Source organism: Bos mutus, chromosome 7 (genome assembly GCF_027580195.1).
Source record: "Bos mutus isolate GX-2022 chromosome 7, NWIPB_WYAK_1.1, whole genome shotgun sequence".
Taxonomy (NCBI): domain Eukaryota; kingdom Metazoa; phylum Chordata; class Mammalia; order Artiodactyla; family Bovidae; genus Bos; species Bos mutus.
The window spans coordinates 43,712,820-43,731,782 of record NC_091623.1 but is presented as its reverse complement, the minus strand read 5'-3'; the positions used below and the strand labels follow the sequence as shown (position 1 = coordinate 43,731,782).

Below are 18,963 nucleotides of genomic sequence, written 5' to 3'. Positions count from 1 at the left end.
CAAAATGCATTTTGGATTCAAATCACAGATCTGCCCCTCCCCAAGTAAGCAGCCTGGAGTGGGCCCAGTCCCCATCCTCAGCTTCCATTTTCCAATCTGTAAAATGGGTTAATAATAACAGGACCTCCCCCTCAAGGATGTTTGGAACACTTCAGTGAGATAAGGCTTGGCACATAGCATGCAAAATTTCAGCCATTATTCCTATTTCTATTAGCATTTTATGGAAGTGAGAGAAATTCAAAGCTGGCACTCTCAAGACCATGTGGGATGTTGGCACGCCGGTTCCTCTCTGCACCAGCCCCCAATCTCATTCCAGAAGCCAAGAAAGGCCTTCAGCAGACCTGCCGTGGCAGAGGTGACCCCGCCCACCCTACTTGGGCGGTCATTATCTGAAGATGGAGATGCCAGCGACTGGCTCCAAAGCCAGCCCACACCCATGGAGCGCTGGTTTGTCAGGTTAGCCCAGCCTGCAAACGTGGACTCATCATTCAAGGCGTGTGGCCTCCTGAGAAGGAATGCAGCAATGTGAACACTGACCCACCAGAAACCATATGTCTACCTCTCCTTGAGCCACAGCTACTACGCATCCTACCTCTGCCTCCACCCACAAAGTGGCCTGACAAACAAGTACCCAACACTGACTGGCCCCAATACCTCACATCCCAGCCCTGCTCTCCATCCCGTCTCGCAGCCTGTATTCAAGACAGTCTGCCCCTGTGACCCCCATCTATGCCAAAGGGCTGTCCCAGGTGCAACTCTTACTTTTCTAAAGTGCCAAGCCCCAGATGGTATGAGCCAGAAGGGGGCCTACCCCCAAATTTCTGGGCTTCTGAGAAAGAGATTCAGGGGAGCAGTTTCAAGGGCAGGGCCAAGTTGGCAGTTCAGGGTGTGAAGTCGGGGAGTCTCAACACAGCTTTGGGCATATTGTAGGCATTTGCTTGCAGTTACTTTGGCCCACAGGAAATCCTGACAGAAAAAGAAGCTTAAAAGACACCGGTAATCTAGCTCATTCCAGGGCTGCAGTTGTCTTTGTCCATCCAGAGTAACCACATTTGGATGTGCACCTCGAAAAGGACTCCATGAAGCTCTGCCTCAGGGGAGTGTCCGTACACCTCCTGGAGCCTGTTTCCTCATCCAAAAGACAGGGACCGTATTACCCACTTCCTGGGGCTGAGATGACATTTCCACGATTTTTAATCGGCTCAGCTCAGTGCTTGATCAAGGACAAGAAGTCCTTGATCTAAGGTATCTCTCATGGAGGTTGGTACTGCCATCACATTCATTATTGTTGCCCTGCCATTCGAGGATTTAAAGAATCATGCCCATGTCTTACCAGGGAGGAGAAATGAGGTCCCAGTCTCTGAATGTCCCCAGAGTCATCCAAGCACCTCTGCAGATACAAACTCAGGTCACGGCGGGACACTAGTCTGGATCTAATGTTACTGCTCCGAAACCCAAGCTGGGCTATACCGAGAGGCGGCAGCCATCGGAAAGTACCCAGGATTTTGGGGTCAGCCAGGGCTGGTTTGTTCAAATCCCAGCTCCCCAGCTGTTTCCCTCCTACCTCCAGCCTGAGACTTATCAGCTGACGGGCCTCAGTTGCCTTGTGGTGCTCCCAGCTGGCTAGCCACCCTGTGGTCCAAGCGGGCCAGTTCTGACCCCTGGGACACAAGGCAACATAATTTCCTTATTATACGACAGACGTCAGCTGGGAACAACAGCAGGACCTCACACAATCCTCACAGCCAACTGTGGGGACCTAGGCAGGCATCCTCTTTTCATAGAGGGGCTCTTGGAGGCTCTATGCCTGCGAGGTGTGTGACCCAGGCGGAACCACAAGCCTAAAAGTTCACCAGCGGCATGCAGGCTTCCCTTTAAGACAAGGTGAAGTGAAATCCCAGTGACCCCGATCAGTCTTAAGGAGGCGTCATAGGGCTGGGCTTGGATGCGTCTACAATGACCTGATGAGGAGCCTGTGCCTTCTTAAGATTTGGGTCTGCATGGAAACCCGGAGAGAAGCATGTATCCAGGACTCCTAGGCTTGCAACAGGAGAAACTTCGCACAGATGCACAGACGGTCGGAGATACGGTCGGGAATACACACACACACACACACACACACACACACACACACCCCAGAGTCCCTTACAGGCAGTCCCCTCTTGGGTCCTGGGGATCCCTGGGGCCCGCGGTGCCCACGTCAGCCGCCGCGCTCAGCCGCTCGCACCCGTGGTACCAGCCCGAGAGCTGGTGCACCTCGGGTTACCGCGCTGGGCTGCCGCCCCTCTTAGGTTACAGCCCGCCCTTCCCCACACGCACTCACCCTGCGGGTCTCGGCCTCCAGCCCTCGATGCAGATCTGCCTGAACCGCAACCTCGGCTCTGACCGCACAGTCAGACAACCCAGCCCTTTAAGCCGCCCCGCCGGCCGGCCGGGACGGGTGGCCCGCCCCGGGCACGCCCCCGATCTCAACAGCCTCTGGGCGGGGACTGAGGCGCGGCCCCCAGAGACGGGAGAAAATGAGAGACGTGGAGACATGGAGGTGTGGACAGGAGCAGAAAGGGAAAGACACCGGAGGCCTCAGTGAGAGAGAGTGACAGGTGGAAAGATGGAGAACAAGATGCTGAGATAGAGACAGGTGAAGAGACAGACTTAAGATACCCAGAGGCCCCAAACCATCAGGCTTCCTGCTGTCCTGACTGCCTTTGGCGCCTTTATCCCCCTCTGGACCACTCTCTAGGACCCACCTCCCATACCAGCACCCCTCATGGCCCCTAATCCAGGGCCTGCTCCCAAGCTGGAACAGGGGTCCGTAAGCCAGCACCAGCAGGCCCCCAGGAGCCTCCTCTGGGATCCCCAGAAATCCTCAAACTCCAACAGCCCTTGGGAGCTAGCTCTCCTGCTCCCTCTGGATCTCGGGTCCAACCCACCCGCCTGGGGCTCTGCAACCAGGAAGATTTCCAGATTCAACAGGCACCACAGACTCTTTTTCTACTCCTCCCACTCCACCCATCTCCTGCTAGCCACCTCGATTCCTCCAGCTAGGATATTGTCCTTGGCCAGCTCACCTGCTCCAGAAGAGCCTGGATAGAGTCAGGCAGCCTCCAGACATGAGGCACATACCATTGCCTGGTCTGATTTGGGAAAGAGGGCAGGCAGGTAGGAGGACTCACAGCTGGCCTCCAGCTCCCCATGGTCTCCCCAGAGCAAAGCAAATGACCTTGCACATACTGGATCCCCAAAACTATCTGTCAAAGGGGGGAGAAAAAACCCCGGAGAGCAAAGGTCCAAGCTCTTATTTCAAGGCCATCTAGGGAACCTGAAGTACAGGCTGCAGGCTTGAGGGGAGACATCTCCCCTCAAGACTGTCCAGATTCAGGCAAGGGCCAGGTCAAACAGAGAAGCCTGAAGCTATGAGAAAATAATGGTCCCCTCTTAATGAGCTCCAGAGTTAAAACTATAGTAAACCATAAAGAAATTGAAGAAAGGGCAAAGATGTCCAGATTTCCTCCCCAGAGGACCACCATTCCGAAGCCTTTTGATTTATCAAAAAAAATAAGTTCTGGATGCAGTTACAGACTTAATGAGGGGCAGGTGAGCCAGTCCCGGCTCAGGGGGCTGATGAGGCAGGAGGTCTGGTTAGCCTGATCGAAGGGCCAAGAGATGGAGCAGGCCCAGAGCAGTGCTGGACTCTCAGAAGACAGAGCCAGGGATCAAGGTCAAATGCAAAGCTGTATAGCACAGTGGTAGACTGTGAACTCTGAAGGTAGAGAGTTCAAATGCTTCTTCACTTACTATATGTCCACCTCAGAAGGTTGTCAGAATGCTTTAGGGAAGCTGTTCTCACCTAAGGCAATTCTGCCGCCCACCCCCACCCCCCATCCCTGCTCCCTAGACACCTTTGGTAATGTCTGGAGATACATTTGATCATCACATCTGGGAGCTGGGGTACTACTGGCATCTTGTGGGTAGAGGCCAGGGATGCTGCTAAACACCCTACGATGCCCACACCGGAGAGGCTCTCACAGCAGAGAAAGTCAACAAGGCCCGGGTTGAGAAACCCTGTTTCAAGGTGTAAGGAGCACTTTGGTTTTCCTTTGGACTGCAAGGCGATCCAACCAGTCCATTCTAAAGGAGATCAGTCCTGGGTGTTCTTTGGAAGGACTGATGCTAAAGCTGAAACTCCAATACTTTGGCCACCTCATGTGAAGAGTTGACTCATTGGAAAAGACTCTGATGCTGGGAGGGATTGGGGGCAGGAGGAGAAGGGGATGACAGAAGATGAGATGGCTGGATCGCATCACCAACTTGATGGACATGAATTTGAGTGAACTCTGGGAGTTGGTGATGGACAGGGAGGCCTAGCATGCTGCAGTTCATGGGGTCGCAAAGAGTTGGACATGACTGAGTGACTGAACTGAACTGAACTGAAGTACTATGTAAGGGCTGACTGCTATTATTAACCACCGGGAAGCTTCCAGCCTTCTCCCTCACCAGCACATCCTGTTTGCTAATTCCATGTCCTGGTTCAGAGATAGCTAAGACTTCCCTACCCAGTCCACTGCAAGTCCCGCTTTAGCTTGGCTCTGTCTCTCCTTGAGAATAGGGTCTTCCTAAGAGTGCGCCTCCCCCCTCAAGACTAGCCAGTGCTGAGCTGAGCAGCCATTGGCTCAGAATTAGTCCATACAACGGTGAAGTACCCACTGTGTTCTAAGCATTGTTTTAGAGCTGGGAATATGGCAGAAAATAAAAACAGACCTAATATCTGTCCTCATGGAACTAAGATTCAAGTGGGGAAAATAGATACAGATATTTCCACCAGTAAAGGGATATAACACAGGGTTTTGCCATGAGGTAGAAAAGGTTATACTATATGAGGTTAGGTATCAGTTTTCCAGCTAAAATCTGAATAATGAGAATAAATATCAAATCACATTGAATATCCTGAATATACACAAGTTTTCTTTGTCAATATACTTAAATCAAACTAGGAAAAGGATACACTTTCAGTGAATGAATGAATGAATGAATTTTTACAAGTCTGAACCTTACAGAAAATACTCTGGTTTCCAAAGCATGATACAAGTATCCTTAGCTATTCAGTCTACTAGTCTTATATTTATTTTATTTTATTTTATTTTATTTTATTTTATTTTATTTTATTTTATTTTATTTTAGGCAGAGAAAGGTTTGTTGCAGGGCCAAGCAAGGAGAACAGGTGGCTCATGCTGAAAAAGAACCTGAACTCAAGCCTGGTAATTTTATATGTCACACAGAGGAACATTTTCTATTCATTTTCTATTTTATATATTTATATTAAATGAGAGATTTGTCTTCATATGTAGAAGAAAAAATACACTTGGCCTGAACATTAAATCCCCAGTCTCGTGAGTGTAATAACAGCAATATGAATTTTGCTTGAAATAAATAAGGCTTGAAAGGAAAAGCACTGAGAGAAAACTATTAAGTAATAGAAAGGTAAGACCTAGTCAGGGTAAAAATGGTGACAGGTGATTGTGAATGGCTGAAATTTCAGAATCCAAAACCATCTGTCTGGATTAAGATAAAGACAGAGGAGGAGGCTGAAAATCCCTGAATTTGAGTTTTGGAAAAATCAGGGCACTGGTCTTTCCCAAATTCCAGAAAGAGGCAGAGGGCTCAAAACTTGAAGGAGAGAATTCTAGAACAAATGTAAGATGCCCCACTTGCCCCAGCAAGTGGTAAATGTGGGTGATTTTTTTTTTTTGGAATTGATAAGAAACACATTTAAAAATATGGAATGCTTCACGAATTTGCGTGTCATCCTTGCACAGGGGCCATGCTAATCTTCTCTGTATCGTTCCAATTTTTAGTATATGTGCTGCCAAAGCGAGCACTGGGTGATTTCTTTCTCTGTCATTTTCATGAAGTTCTCAGTAGGTGGCGAGAGTGGGAGGGAGTAGTGTTTAGAGGTGAAGGAGAGGATATACAAATAATTGAAGCTTTGCTGCTAGGAGGAGGCAGAAGGGAGGCCAGAGGAGGCAACGTGAGGGATGTGACATCTGAGCCAGGACTTCAGGGAGAGGTTGGATTTCAACAGGTGCGGGAGAGGGCGTGGGGCTCCAGCACAGAGACAGCCGAGGAGGTGGCTGAGCAGGTGGGTTTCCCTGGCCTTGGGGTGTGAGAGACAGGCAGGCTGGAGTCGTCCAGTCTGAGTGCCTGAGGGTTGACCTGGTGAGCAGTGGGGAGCCGTAGATGGTACTGGAACAGGGAAGAAGCCCCCATTGGTTGTTCTGTTTTGTTTAATGTTTATTTATTTATTTTGGCTGTGCTGGGTTCACAGGTATTTCTCTAGTTGCAGTCCGGGGGTTCCTCTCTGTTTGATACAGGCTTCTCATTGCGGTGTCTTCTCCGTTGTGGAGCACAGGCTGTAGGCGCTCCAGCTTCAGCAGTTCTGGCTCCCGGGCTCCAGAGTATGGCCCAGTAGTCGAGTGGCACAGGCTTAGTTGCTCCATGGTGTGTGGGATGTTCCCGGATCAGGAATCAAACACTTGTCTACTGCACTGGCAGGCAGATTCTTTGCCAGGGAGCCACCAGGGAAGCCCTGGTTATTGGTGCTGTTGTTTTTAATCTTAATTTTTTTTTTTGGCTGTGCTGTGTGGCTTGTGAGATATTAGCTCCCTGACCAGGGATTGAACCCCAGCCCTTGGCAGCGACAGTGTGGAGTCCTAACCCCTGGACCACTAGGAAATTCCCAGTTGGTTTGTTCTAAAGCACATTGGAGCTTAATTTTTTAAATTTAATTTTACTTTTAATTGGAGGATAATCACTTTACAGTATTGTGTTGGTTTCCACCATAAATCAGCATGAATCAACCATAGGTACATGTATGTCCCTCCCTCCTGAGCCTCCCTCCCAATTCCCATCCCATCCCACCCCTCCAGGCTGTCACTGGTGGGTGTCCTCATTGGTGCCTCACGGGATGTGGGTTTCTAGGGGACTGAGGAGGAGAGGAGAGGGTTTCAGCCCAGCTTTTCTGCCCTGAGAGATGGAGACAAGGAAGGAGGAGCAAGCTGAGAGGCCTGGGGATGTGGAATCACTGAGAGTAGGCTTCCTGGCTGTGCGACCTCAGGCAAGTTACATGATCCCTGTGGGACTCCATCCCTGGACAGATAAAATGCAGGTGATGACCAGGAGATGAGACGGCGTTTGCAGTGCCCCATGCTTGGTACAGAGCATGGGCTGGACAAGTGTCAGCACAAGTTTCAGGTTTGATTTGGGCTATCCTAGCAGTTCTCAACTGGGACAGATTGTTCACCCAGAGAACATTTGGCAACGTCTGAAGACACTTTGGGTTGTCAGATTGCAGAGTGGGAGGTGCTACAGGTGCTACAATCTAGTGGGTGGAGACCAGGGACGCTGTTCAGCATCCTATGATGCAAAGGATGTCCCCCACAGCAGAGAACAATCTGGCCCCAAATGTCAGCAGTGCCAAGGCTGAGACACCCTGACTTACCTTGAGTCTGAAAAAGACCTCTTGGCCATGCATGCAGACACCCAGGAGGCAGCTAGAACTATCACGAGCAGTGTGTCTGTGACTCACCTGTACTGGGAAGACAGTAGATGCCAACGTAATGTGTCAGTGATATTATTCCAGAAGTTGGACTGAGAAGAGGATGGGAAGAAGAAGTGTTGATCACAGCTGCATTTAGAAAGAGGACAGGCAGAGGCATGGAGCTGGACGTGGAGATAGGTCACGTCGGGAAGTTGGAGGAAGCCAGGTAAGAAGCAGCATCACCTATGCCAGAGGTCAAGAGGCCCAGACACTAACAAGAGTCAGGACTGTGTGATTACCAAGTCACCAGAGTCCTCAGCCAGGCTCAACAGATTGAGGTCAGAGTAGGAGGGGAGGAAGTGGAGGCGGTGATTGGACTAGGGAGATGGTACCAGAAAGACACCTGGAAGTGAGTAAAGGTGGAGAGTGGCTCAGTATGGGGAAGGGCTCCAGAAGCCCACAGCAGGCTTTGAGGGGCAGAGATGAAAAGAAGAGAGCTTTCCTCATGGACTGAAGATGGTGCAACTACCATGGGAAAAGTTTGGTTGTTCCTTTTTAGAGGAATAAAATTACCATATGAACCAAATTCCACTCCTAAGTATATGCCCAAAAGAACTGAAAACAGGGACTCACACAGACATATGAATATATATGTTTATAGCAGCATTATTTACGGTAGTCGGGAGGTGGCAACAATCCACGTGTCCATCAGTGGATGAATGGATAAACAACTATGCAGTATCTGTACAATGGAGCATCACTCAGCTAGGAAGGAGAGCGTGGGACAAATGGAGAGAGCAGCATGGAACATATACACTAACATATGTAAAATAGATAGCCACTGGGAACTTGCTGTATGACTCAGGGAACACAAACGAGGGCTCTGTGACAACCAAGATGGGTGGGATGCGGTGGGAAGAAGGAAGGAGGCTCCAGAGGGAGGGGACATATGTAGACCTATGTTGATGTATGGCAGAAACCAACACAATATTATGATTATCCTTCAATTAAAAATAAATAAATTTTTTAAAAAAGAATAAAGAAGCATTTATTCATTGACAGTGTGATGAACCTTGAAACAATTATGCCAAATGAAAGGAGCCAGACAGGAAAGGCCATACACTGTGTGATTCCACTTATATGAAATGTCCAAGAATAGGTAAATACATAGAGACAGAAAACTGATTAGTGGTTACCGGGGGCTTGATGGAGGGGCAATAAGGAGCCAATACCAAGCAGGGGATGGATATAAGATCTCCTTTTTGGGGTGATGAAAAATTTTGGAACTAGAGTGAAGTGAGGGTGACACAATATTTGTGAATATACTATGGCCACTGAATTGTACATTTTTAAATGATTAATTTTTATTGTTATTGTTCACTAGCTAAATCATGTCCAGCTCCTTGTGAACCCACAGGCTGCAGCATGCCAGGCTTTCCTGTCCTGCATTATGTCCTGGAGTTTGCTCAAATTCATGTTCATTGAGTCAGTGATGCCATCCAACCATCTCATCCTCCTCCTCCCCCTTCTCCTCCTGCCCTCAGTCTTTCCCAGCATCAGGGTCTTTTCCCGTGAGTCAGCTCTTCGCATCAGGTGGCCAAAGTATTGGAGCTGCAGCTTCAGCATCAGTCCTTCCAATGAATATTCAGGGTTGATTTCCTTTAGGATTGACTGGTTTGATCTCCTTGCAGTTCAAGAGACTCTCAAGAGCCTTCTCCAGCAACACAATTTGAAAGCATCAGTTCTTTGACACTCAGCTTTCTTTATGGTCCAATTCTCACATCTGTACATGACTATTGGAAAACCATTGCTTTGACTAGACAGACCTTTGTTGGCAAAGTGATATCTCTGCTTTTTAATATACTGTCTAGCTTTGTCAGAGCTTTTCTTCCAAGGAGGAAGTGTCTTTTAATTTCATGGTTGCAGTAACCACTTGCAGTGGTTTTGGAGCCCAAGAAAACAAAATCTGTCACTGTTTCCACTTTTTCCCCTTCTGTTTGCCATGAAGTGATGGGACTGGATGCCATGATCTTAGTTTTTTGAATGTTTAGTTTTAAGCCAGCTTCTTCACCCTCATCTTTCACCCTCCTTAAGAGGATCTTTAGTTCCTCTTCGCTTTCTGCCATTAGAGTGGTATCATCCACATATCTGAGGTTGTTGATATTTGCTTTCTTTGTAGTAGTGCTTCTTATGACCCACTTGACTTCGCACTCCATGACGTCCAGCTCTAGGTGAGTCACCACACCATCCTGGTTATCCGGGTCATTAAAATCTTTTTTGTACAATTCTTCTGGGCATTCTTGCCACCTCTTCTTAATCTTATCTGCTTCTGTTAGGTCCTTACCATTTCAGTCCTTTATCGTGCCCATCCTTGCATGATATGTTCCCTTGCTAACTCCAGTTTTCTTGAAGAGATCTCTAGGCCTTCCGACTCTCTTATTTTCTTCTATTTATTTGCATTGTTCACTTTAGAAGGCCTTCTTAATCTCTCTTTGCTGTCCTCTCGAACTCTGTTCAGTTGGCTATATCTTCCCTTTCTCCCTTGCCTTTCAGTTCTCTTCTTTTCTCAGCAGTTTGTAAGGCCTCCTCAGACAACCACTTTGCCTTCTTGCGTTTCTCTTTTTTGGGGATGGCTTTGGCCACTGTCTCCTGTAGAGTGTTACAAATCTCTGTCCATAGTTCTTCAGGCATTCTGACTACCAGATCTAATCCCTTGAATCTATTCATCACTGCCACTGTATAATCATAAGGGATAACTTTATATTGTGTGAATTTAACCTCAGTCTTAAAAAAGAGAGTTCTGAAACAGAGTAATCAAATGGGGTAATTTGAAAAGGGTTTAATAAAAGCACTATTTTCAAATGGATAATACAGTTGTCACCAGGAACCATTCTGAGACTGGAACCAAGAAGTAAGTGGTTACTACAACTTGGACCAGATCAGGCTATGTGGAAAGGACTGCCTGGCAGGGGTCATGAACCTTTGGCCAAGAGCCTCAGCCTGCCTGCACAAACTACACGGGAAAGGGGATGAGGTAGAAATACACTGATCTCACTCTCCTCCCTCCCTCCCATGCCTGCTGTGGCTCCCCATTGGTTGAACCCATCTGTAAGTCACAAGGCAAAAGCGCTGCTTGAGTGGTCCTTAGCAGTCTCTCCTAGGACACAAAATAGGGGACAAAGACCTGGGGAGCTCTGGAGCCAAGATGAGAGCAGTTCAGGAGTTCTGGGTGAATAAGGGAGCAAACCGCCCTTTCCAACTCATCACTCACCACTTTCTTGCTCATAGTCCACACACCAGTCACTTGAGACCATTTTTCATCAAACTCACCAAGGCCATCTCCCATTTCAAAGCCTGTGTACATGCTGTTCCTTCTGCCTAGAATTCTGTTCCTTCTCACCTGCTCAGCTAACTTCTATTTATCCTTTAGGTCTCAGCTCTGAGGGCTTCCCCAGCTTCTGTCTTCAGTTCAAAAATCATACTCAAGGCAGCCATAGCTCCCATGCATCTTCAGTCACAGAAAAATTATTCTTGAAATGGTCTGTTTAGTGACTGTCTCCCTCTGGACAGGACTGAACTCCATGCAAGGAGACATTCTTTTTCATTCCATGCCTCTTTCCCAGCCCCAGCTGGCAGAGAGCACATGGTTATTCAACAAACAAGTTTGGGGTTTCCCTAGCAGTGCAGTGGTTAAGACTCTGCACTTCCAATGCAAGGGGAGCAGGTTTGATCGACGGTCAGGGAACTAAGATCCCATATCCTTTGCAGCACAGCCAAAACATAAAAATAAATAAAATAACAATAAGAATAAATACAGTAAATTTTAAAAAGTAAAGAAATACTTTTAAAAGTCCCCAGAGACTACCAGATGTTGTTCTACAGTGAATAAAACAGAGCACATTCCTGATCTCTGGATATTATTTTTTTTTTTAAAAAAGCATGTGATTAGCAGCACATAATTTTTTATATAATTTTACTTTTTATTTATTTTGTCTGTGCAGGGTCTTCATTGCTGTGCAGGCTTTTCTCTAGTTGCAGGGAGTGGGGGCTACTCTCCAGAGCATGAGCTTACCATTGCAGTGGCTTCTCTTGTTGCAGAGCACAGACTCTAGGGCACATAGGCTTCTGTGGTTGCAGTTCCCGGGCTCTAGAGCACAGGCTCAATAGTTGTGGTGCAAGGGCTTAGCCACGCCATGGCATGTCGGATCTTCTAGAACAGAGGTCAAACTCGTGTCTCCTGCCTTGGCAGGTGGGATTCTTCACTACTGAGCTAACAGGGAAGCCTGCAACACATAATTTAAGTGGGTATTTTATGTGATATATGTTTCCTATGGAGGAACAATCTAGTGAGATAAGGAAAAGAGAAAGGCCTCTCTGAAAGTGAAAGTGTTAGTTGCTTGGTTGTGTCCGATTCTTTGCGATCCCATGGACTATAGTCCCCCAGGCTCCTCTGTCCATAGATTTTCCAGTCAAGAATACTGGAGTAGGTTGCCATTTCCTTCTCTGGGGGATCTTCCCGACCCAGGGATCAAACCAAGATCTCTCGCATTGCAGGTAGATCCTTTAGCATTTGAGCCACCAGGCTTCTCTGAGGAAGTGACATTTAAGCAGAGACCAGAAGGAAAGGGGTTATCCCGGGTGGTAAAGAATCTGCCCACCCATGCAGGAGACGCCAAAGACATGGGTTCAACCCCCGGGTCAGAAAGATTCCCTGGAGAAGGAAATGGCAACCCACTCTAGTATTCTTCCTGGGAAAATCCCATGGGCAGAGGAGACTGGCGGGCTACAATCCATGGGGTTGCAAAGATTCAGACACGAGTGATGTGCATGAATGTTCATTCAGAAGGGAAGAAGGCAGATATTTGGAGAAAGAGCTTACCAGGCAGAGGGCACAGTCTGTGCAAAGGTCCTGAGGGTGGACTGTGTCTTAAGGAACATCCAAGAGACCCATGAGTCTACAGCAAGTTGAGCGTGGAGGAGAGTTGGAGGAGAAGAGGGTTGGGAGGTGAGAGCACAGATCGTGTGCATCCTTGTGGGCCACTGAAAAGATTTGCTGACAGATTGAATGCAGTGTGAGAGAAAGAAAAGTCATGGGTAACTCCAGAGTTTTTGGCCTGGGCCCATTTAGACTGGAATTTTCAATGGAGAATGAGAAAGATGGTTTTTACAGTTTTAGGTCTTGCATTTAGATCTTTAAACAACATTGAGTTTATTTTTGTATATGGTATGAGAGAATGTTGTAACCTCATTCTCTTACATATAGCTGTCCAGTTTTCCCAGCACCACTTGTTGAAGAGATTGTCTTCTCCATTGTATATTTTTGCCTCCTTTGTTTTAGACTAATTGGCCATTGGTATGTCAGTTTATTTCTGGGCTTTTTATTCTGTTCCATTGATCTATGTGTCTGTTCTACCATGCTGTTTTGATTACTGTAGCTTTGTGGTATACCCTGAAGTCTGGGAGGGTTATACCTCCAGCTTTGTTCTTTTCTCTTTTATTCTCAGGATTGCTTTGGCAATTCCAGGTCTTTTGTGGTCCCATATAAATTTTAGGATTATTTGTTCTAGCTCTGTGAAAAATGTCATGGGTATTTTTATAGGAGTTTTGGGCTTCCCCAATGACTCAGTGGTAAAGAATCTGTCTGCAGTGCTGGAGGCATAAGAGACATGGGTTCAATCCCTGGATTGGGAATATCCCCTGGAAGATGAAATGGTAACCCACTCCAGTATTCTTGCCTGACAAATCCCACAAACAGAGGAACCTGGCAGGCTACATGGGGTCACAAAGAGTTGGACAGTGGCTGAGCGCACACATGCCCTGAATCTATAGACTGCTTTCAGTAGTATGGCCATTTTAACAATATTGATTCAATCCTCTTGGCAACCACTAACTAGTCAGTTCTCTGTGTCTGTGACTCTGTTTCTGTTTCATACATGGGTTCCTTTGTGTCATATTTTAGATTTCACATATAAGTGATACCATACGGTATTTGTCTTTCTCTTCCTGACTTATTTCACTCAGGATGATAATGTCTAGTTGCATCCATGTTGCTGCAAGTGGCATTATTTTGTTCACACTGTTTCCATGTCTTCACCATAGTGAAGCTTTTACACTATTGTGAATAGTGCTGCTATTACCATAGGGATGTATGCACCTTTTTGTCCATATACATGCCCAGGAGTATATGGGCATGTATGCCATATACTCATGCCCATATGATTGCTGGATCATATGATAATTCTACTTTTAGTTTTCTGAGGAACCTCCATGCTGTTTTCCACAGTGCCTACACCAACTAACATTCCTGCCAATGGTGTAGGAGTATTCCCTTTTCTCCATATCCTCTCTAGCATTTTTTGTTTGTAGACTTTTTAATGATGGCGATTCTAACCTGTGTGACCCGTGTGAGGTGGTACCTCACTATAGTTTTTATTTGCTTTTCTCTAATAGTTATAGGCCAATATCTTTGCTGAATATAAGATGCAAAAATCCTCAACAAAATATTAGCAAACTGAGTCCAACAATTCATAAAAAGGATCATACAGCATGATCAAGTTGGATTTATTCCAGGGTCACAAGAACGGTTCCACATATGGAAATCAGTCAATGTGATATACCATATTTTAAAAAGGAAAGATAAAAATTATACAATCATCTCAACAACTGAAGAAAAAGCATTTGACAGAATTCTGCATTCATTCATGATGAAAACTCTCATTGAAGTTTACATCAATGTAATGATGTATGAAGACATACATCAACATAATAAGGTCTATTTATGATAAAATCACAGCCAACATAATGCTCAATGGTGAAAATTGAAAGCCTACATACTAAATTCAGGAGTAAGACAAGGATGTCCACTTTTTCTTCTGTTTAACATAGTACTGGAAGTCCTAGCCATGGCAATCAGAAACAAGAAAAAGAAATAAACCATATTTGAGTTGAAAGGGAAGAGGTAAAACTGTCACTATTTGCAGATGGCATGATACTCTATATAGAGAACCCTAAAGTCTTCACTCCAAAACTTTTAGAACTAATAAATTCATCAAGGTTGCAGGGTGCATGATTAATAAACAGAAATCTGCTGTGTTTCTATACACTAATAATGAAATATCAGAAATAGAAAGTAAAAAAAAAATCCAATTTAAAGTTGCATCAGCTTTTATATATAGATTGGATAAACAAGCTCTACTGTATAGCCCAGAGAACTATATTCAATATCCTATTATAAAACATAATAGAAAAGAACACTTTTTAAGAAGAATGTATATGTATGCATAACTAAATCAGTTCACTGTACAGTAGAAATTAACACAACATTGTAAATCAACTATACTTCAATTTTAAAATATTGATAAAAACAATAGCAAAACAGACACTGGCCTGTAATTTTCTGTTTTGTGTCTTTTTTTGTTGTCTTTGTCTGGTTTTTGGTATGGAGAATGAGTTTGGGAGTGTACCCTCCTCTTCAATTTTTTGCAGTAGTTTGAGAAGGATAGGTATTAGTTCTTCTTTATATATTTGGTAGAATTCCCCTGTGGGGTTGTCTAGTCCTAGACTGTTGTTTTCTGGGACATTTTTTTTAAAATTTCAGGTTCAATTTCATTTCTGGTGGTCAATCTGTTCAAATTGTCTGTTTCCTTTTGATTCAGTCTTGATAAAGTGTATGTTTCAGAAAGAGCAGGATGAATGAAAAGGAGAGAACTTCAGAGAAGACAAGGACTATACCAATATAGACCCAGGTGGAGATGTTTGCCAACAAAGGTCCGTCTAGTCAAAGCTATGGTTTTTCCAGTAGTCATGTCTGGATGTGAGAGTTAGACCATGAAGAAGGATGAGCGGGTGCCAGAGAATTGATGCCTTCAAATTGTGGTTCTGGAGAAGACTCTTAAGCATCTCTTAGACTGCAAGGAGATCAAACCAGTCCATCCTGATGGAAATCAACCTTGAATATTCATTGGAAGGACTGATGCTGAAGCTGAAGCTCCAATACTTTGGCCACCTGATTTGAACAGCCAACTCATTGGAAAAGACCCTGATGCTGGGAAAGATTGCAGGCAAAAGGAGAAGGAGGTGGCAGAGGATGAGATGGTTGGATAACATCACTAACTCAATGGACATGAATTTGAGCAAACCCCAGGAGATAGTGGAGGACAGAGGACCCTGGCTGCAGTCCACAAGGCCACAAAGAGTCAGACACAGCTTAGTGACTGAACAACAACAGTTGCTTTGAGGTGGGTGGAGGGAGGACAAGCCTTGGTCCTCAGAAACTAGAGAGGTGAACAGCATGTTTCCCTAAAACTAGGGGTGCTGCCAGGGAGTGTGGGAAGCTCAGAGGATCAAGGACTTCACCTTTTGTGTGTAGAGGGTTAGTTTCACTCCTCTCCTGCCTGGACAGAATCCTAGTAATCCAGTCACTCTGGGGACGGCAAAATGAGCAATAGGGAACAAGGTGTCTTCTCTGGCCTTTGCCTAGAGTGACCCAGCCCCATCCCTTCCTCCACACACACCTGTCTCCATTTCCCCATAATTTGGGGCAGGGGTTAATCTCCACCTCCCCATACCAGGGCTTAGGGATAAAGGACTTATGAAATAGAGGACAAATGACACTGCTGTTACTTCATTTTGATCTCCCCTAAGCCAATCAGTGAAGAAGGCAATGGCAACCCACTCCAGTACTCTTGCCTGGAAAATCCCATGGACAGAGGAGCCTGGTAGGCTGCAGTCCATGGGGTTGCTAAGAGTCAGACACGACTGAGCAACTTCACTTTCACTTTTCACTTTCATGCATTGGAGAAGGAAATGGCAACCCACTCCCGTGTTCTTGCCTGGAGAATCCCAGGGATGGCGGAGCCTGGTGGGCTGCTGTCTATGGGGTTGCACAGAGTCGGACACAACTGAAGTGACTTAGCTTAGCAGCAAGCCAATCAGACTCTATCCTTCTACACCTTAGCCAATTAAATGCTCTCCTGTCCTTCAGCTGAACAAATTCCAATCTCCTGTTTCTTATCCAATTGACTCCACCCCCTCCCCCGCCCCCTCCCTCACTCCTCAGTTCAGTTCAGTCGCTCAGTCGTGTCCGACTCTTTGCGACCCCATGAATCACAGCATGCCAGGCCTCCCTGTCCATCACTAACTCCTGGAGTTCACCCAGACTCACGTCCATGGAGTCAGTGATGCCATCCAGCCATCTCATCCTCTGTCGTCCCCTTCTCCTCCTGCCCTCAATCCCTCCCAGCATCAGAGTCTTTTCCAATGAGTCAACTCTTCGCATGAGGTGGCCAAAGTACTGGAGTTTCAGCTTTAGCATCATTCCTTCCAAAGAAATCCCAGGGCTGATCTCCTTCAGAATGGACTGGTTGGATCTCCTTGCAGTCCAAGGGACTCTCAAGAGTCTTCTCCAACACCACAGTTCAAAAGCATCAATTCTTCGGCGCTCAGCTTTCTTCACAGTCCAACTCTCACATCCATACATAACCACAGGAAAAACCATAGCCTTGACTAGATGAACCTTTGTTGGCAGAGTAATGTCTCTGCTTTTGAATATGCTATCTAGGTTGGTCATAACTTTCCTTCCAAGGAGTAAGCATCTTTTAATTTCATGGCTTGAACTAACTCCTATTCATCCTTCAAAGCCCAGCTGCAGCAGCCCCTTCTCCACGAACCTTTCTATGCTTAATTCCTAGGCTGTACGCAAGCTCCCCTTGTGGGCTCTCCCAGCTAGCTCATGACTAGGTCTTTTGGGACCCCAGAATCTCCCAGCATGAGGCTAGGCACAGACCATTGGTATCATTTGACTAGCTACTGACCAATGAGTCCACAAACAAATTAATTTTGATATAGATTATCTGGAGAGGGAAAACTCAGAATTGAACTCTGGGCAGGGCATTAGTAAATCCCTTAAAATCATGTACAAAATCATGAGTTTAGTTTACCAGGGGAGACTGGGAGCCACAGCTTTCACCAGCTTTTGAAAAAAAAAAAAAGCGGGGGGAGTAGTTAAGAGTTAAGGACTTTATTTGACAAATTGGAGGCCCACAGAGGGCCAGTGACTTGCCCAAGGTGACACGTCTGGTGGTGAGAACAAATCAGGATTTTAATTCCTGAGACCCTGTTGAGAGTTCTGGAACTTGAATGCCAAGCATGAAAAGGTCTTCACATTTGTCATCCAATTTGGGAGGAAAAAGCATTCATATTTATGATAAGGAACCTTGTGGTCACTCAGTTGACAGACATTTTTGAACATCTGAATACTATGTGCAAGGCACTGGTCTCAGCCTGGAAATACAGTGCTGAGCACAACGGGTTCCTGCCCTGCTGGAATTTATATTCAAGTTGTGGAGGCAGCAGTAAGTGAACAAATGAGGGGCTTCCCTGGTGGTCCAGTGGTTAAGACTGTGCTTCCACTTCAGGGGACATGAGTCCCATTCCTGGTCATGAGCTAAAGATCCCACATGCTGTGCAATGCTGCCAAAAAATAAATTTAAAAAAAAATTTAAATAAATGAATACGATAATGTCTGGTAAGGATCTTAGTAAGTAGGATGTGCTCACAGGAAGGACAAGGAACCTAGTTTAGATAAGGTGGTCAGAGCAGGCCTCTAAGGGGAAGTGATGTTTGAATGATCCCAGAACGATAGGAAGACAGAAAGAAGAGCATTCTGAGCAAAGGGAACAAGTGCAAAGGCCCTGGGGCTGAATGAGGGGAGGATCCTCAAGGAACAAGAGGTCAGTGGGCTGGAGTGGGGAACCCACGGGGAGAGGAGACCAGAGGTGGGGGAGGAAATCGATTGCAAAGATTGTAGAGTGTGCGGGGCAAAAATGAAAGACAAGGGTGATGGGTGCCTCAAGGCAGAGGGACCAGCGGGTTCCAATGCCTAGAGGCAAGGAAGTGCCTGGGCCAGGCCTATTTGGGGCACCAGAAGTCATCCTGCCTTCAGCTGTGCTGATATAAAGTGTAGAACAGGAAAGAGGAGTGAACAGTTAGGGGCAAAGGTAACCTCCTCTGGGGAACCGATTGTCGTTCATGACCACAAGCCACCCCAGGCTGATTCAGCAAGATTCTCTGTTATCAAAGTTATCAGCTCCCCAAAGAACAAAGCAACACAGCAGCAAATACCTACCCCCCACCCAAGAGAACCTGCCTTAAGGATCTCACCTCACTAACTTCCACAGGAATTCAGGAAACCTCAAAAATGCTTGCAGGCTGGATCTAGCCACCAATTGCTATGTGATTTTGGCAATATACTCACTCTTTTGAGCCTGAGTTGATCACTTTTTGTTTGATTCATCTTTAAATCAAAGGCCTGCTTTATTTTTTGGCCATGCTGCATGGCTTGTGGGGTCTCAGTTCCCTGACCAGTGATCGAACCCAGGCCCTCAGCAGTGAAAGTGTAGAGTCCTAACCACTGGACCGCCAGGGAATTC

General features: G+C 46.2%; 1 non-coding gene across 1 annotated transcript; it reads right to left on the bottom strand.

Moving 5' to 3' along the window:
- Positions 1-5,768: 5,768 nt before the first annotated feature.
- LOC138988734 (U6 spliceosomal RNA) lies at positions 5,769-5,876 on the bottom strand. Its single transcript, XR_011464989.1, has one exon. It is a non-coding gene; the product is annotated as a U6 spliceosomal RNA (small nuclear RNA).
- Between the last annotated feature and the right edge of the window lie 13,087 nt (positions 5,877-18,963).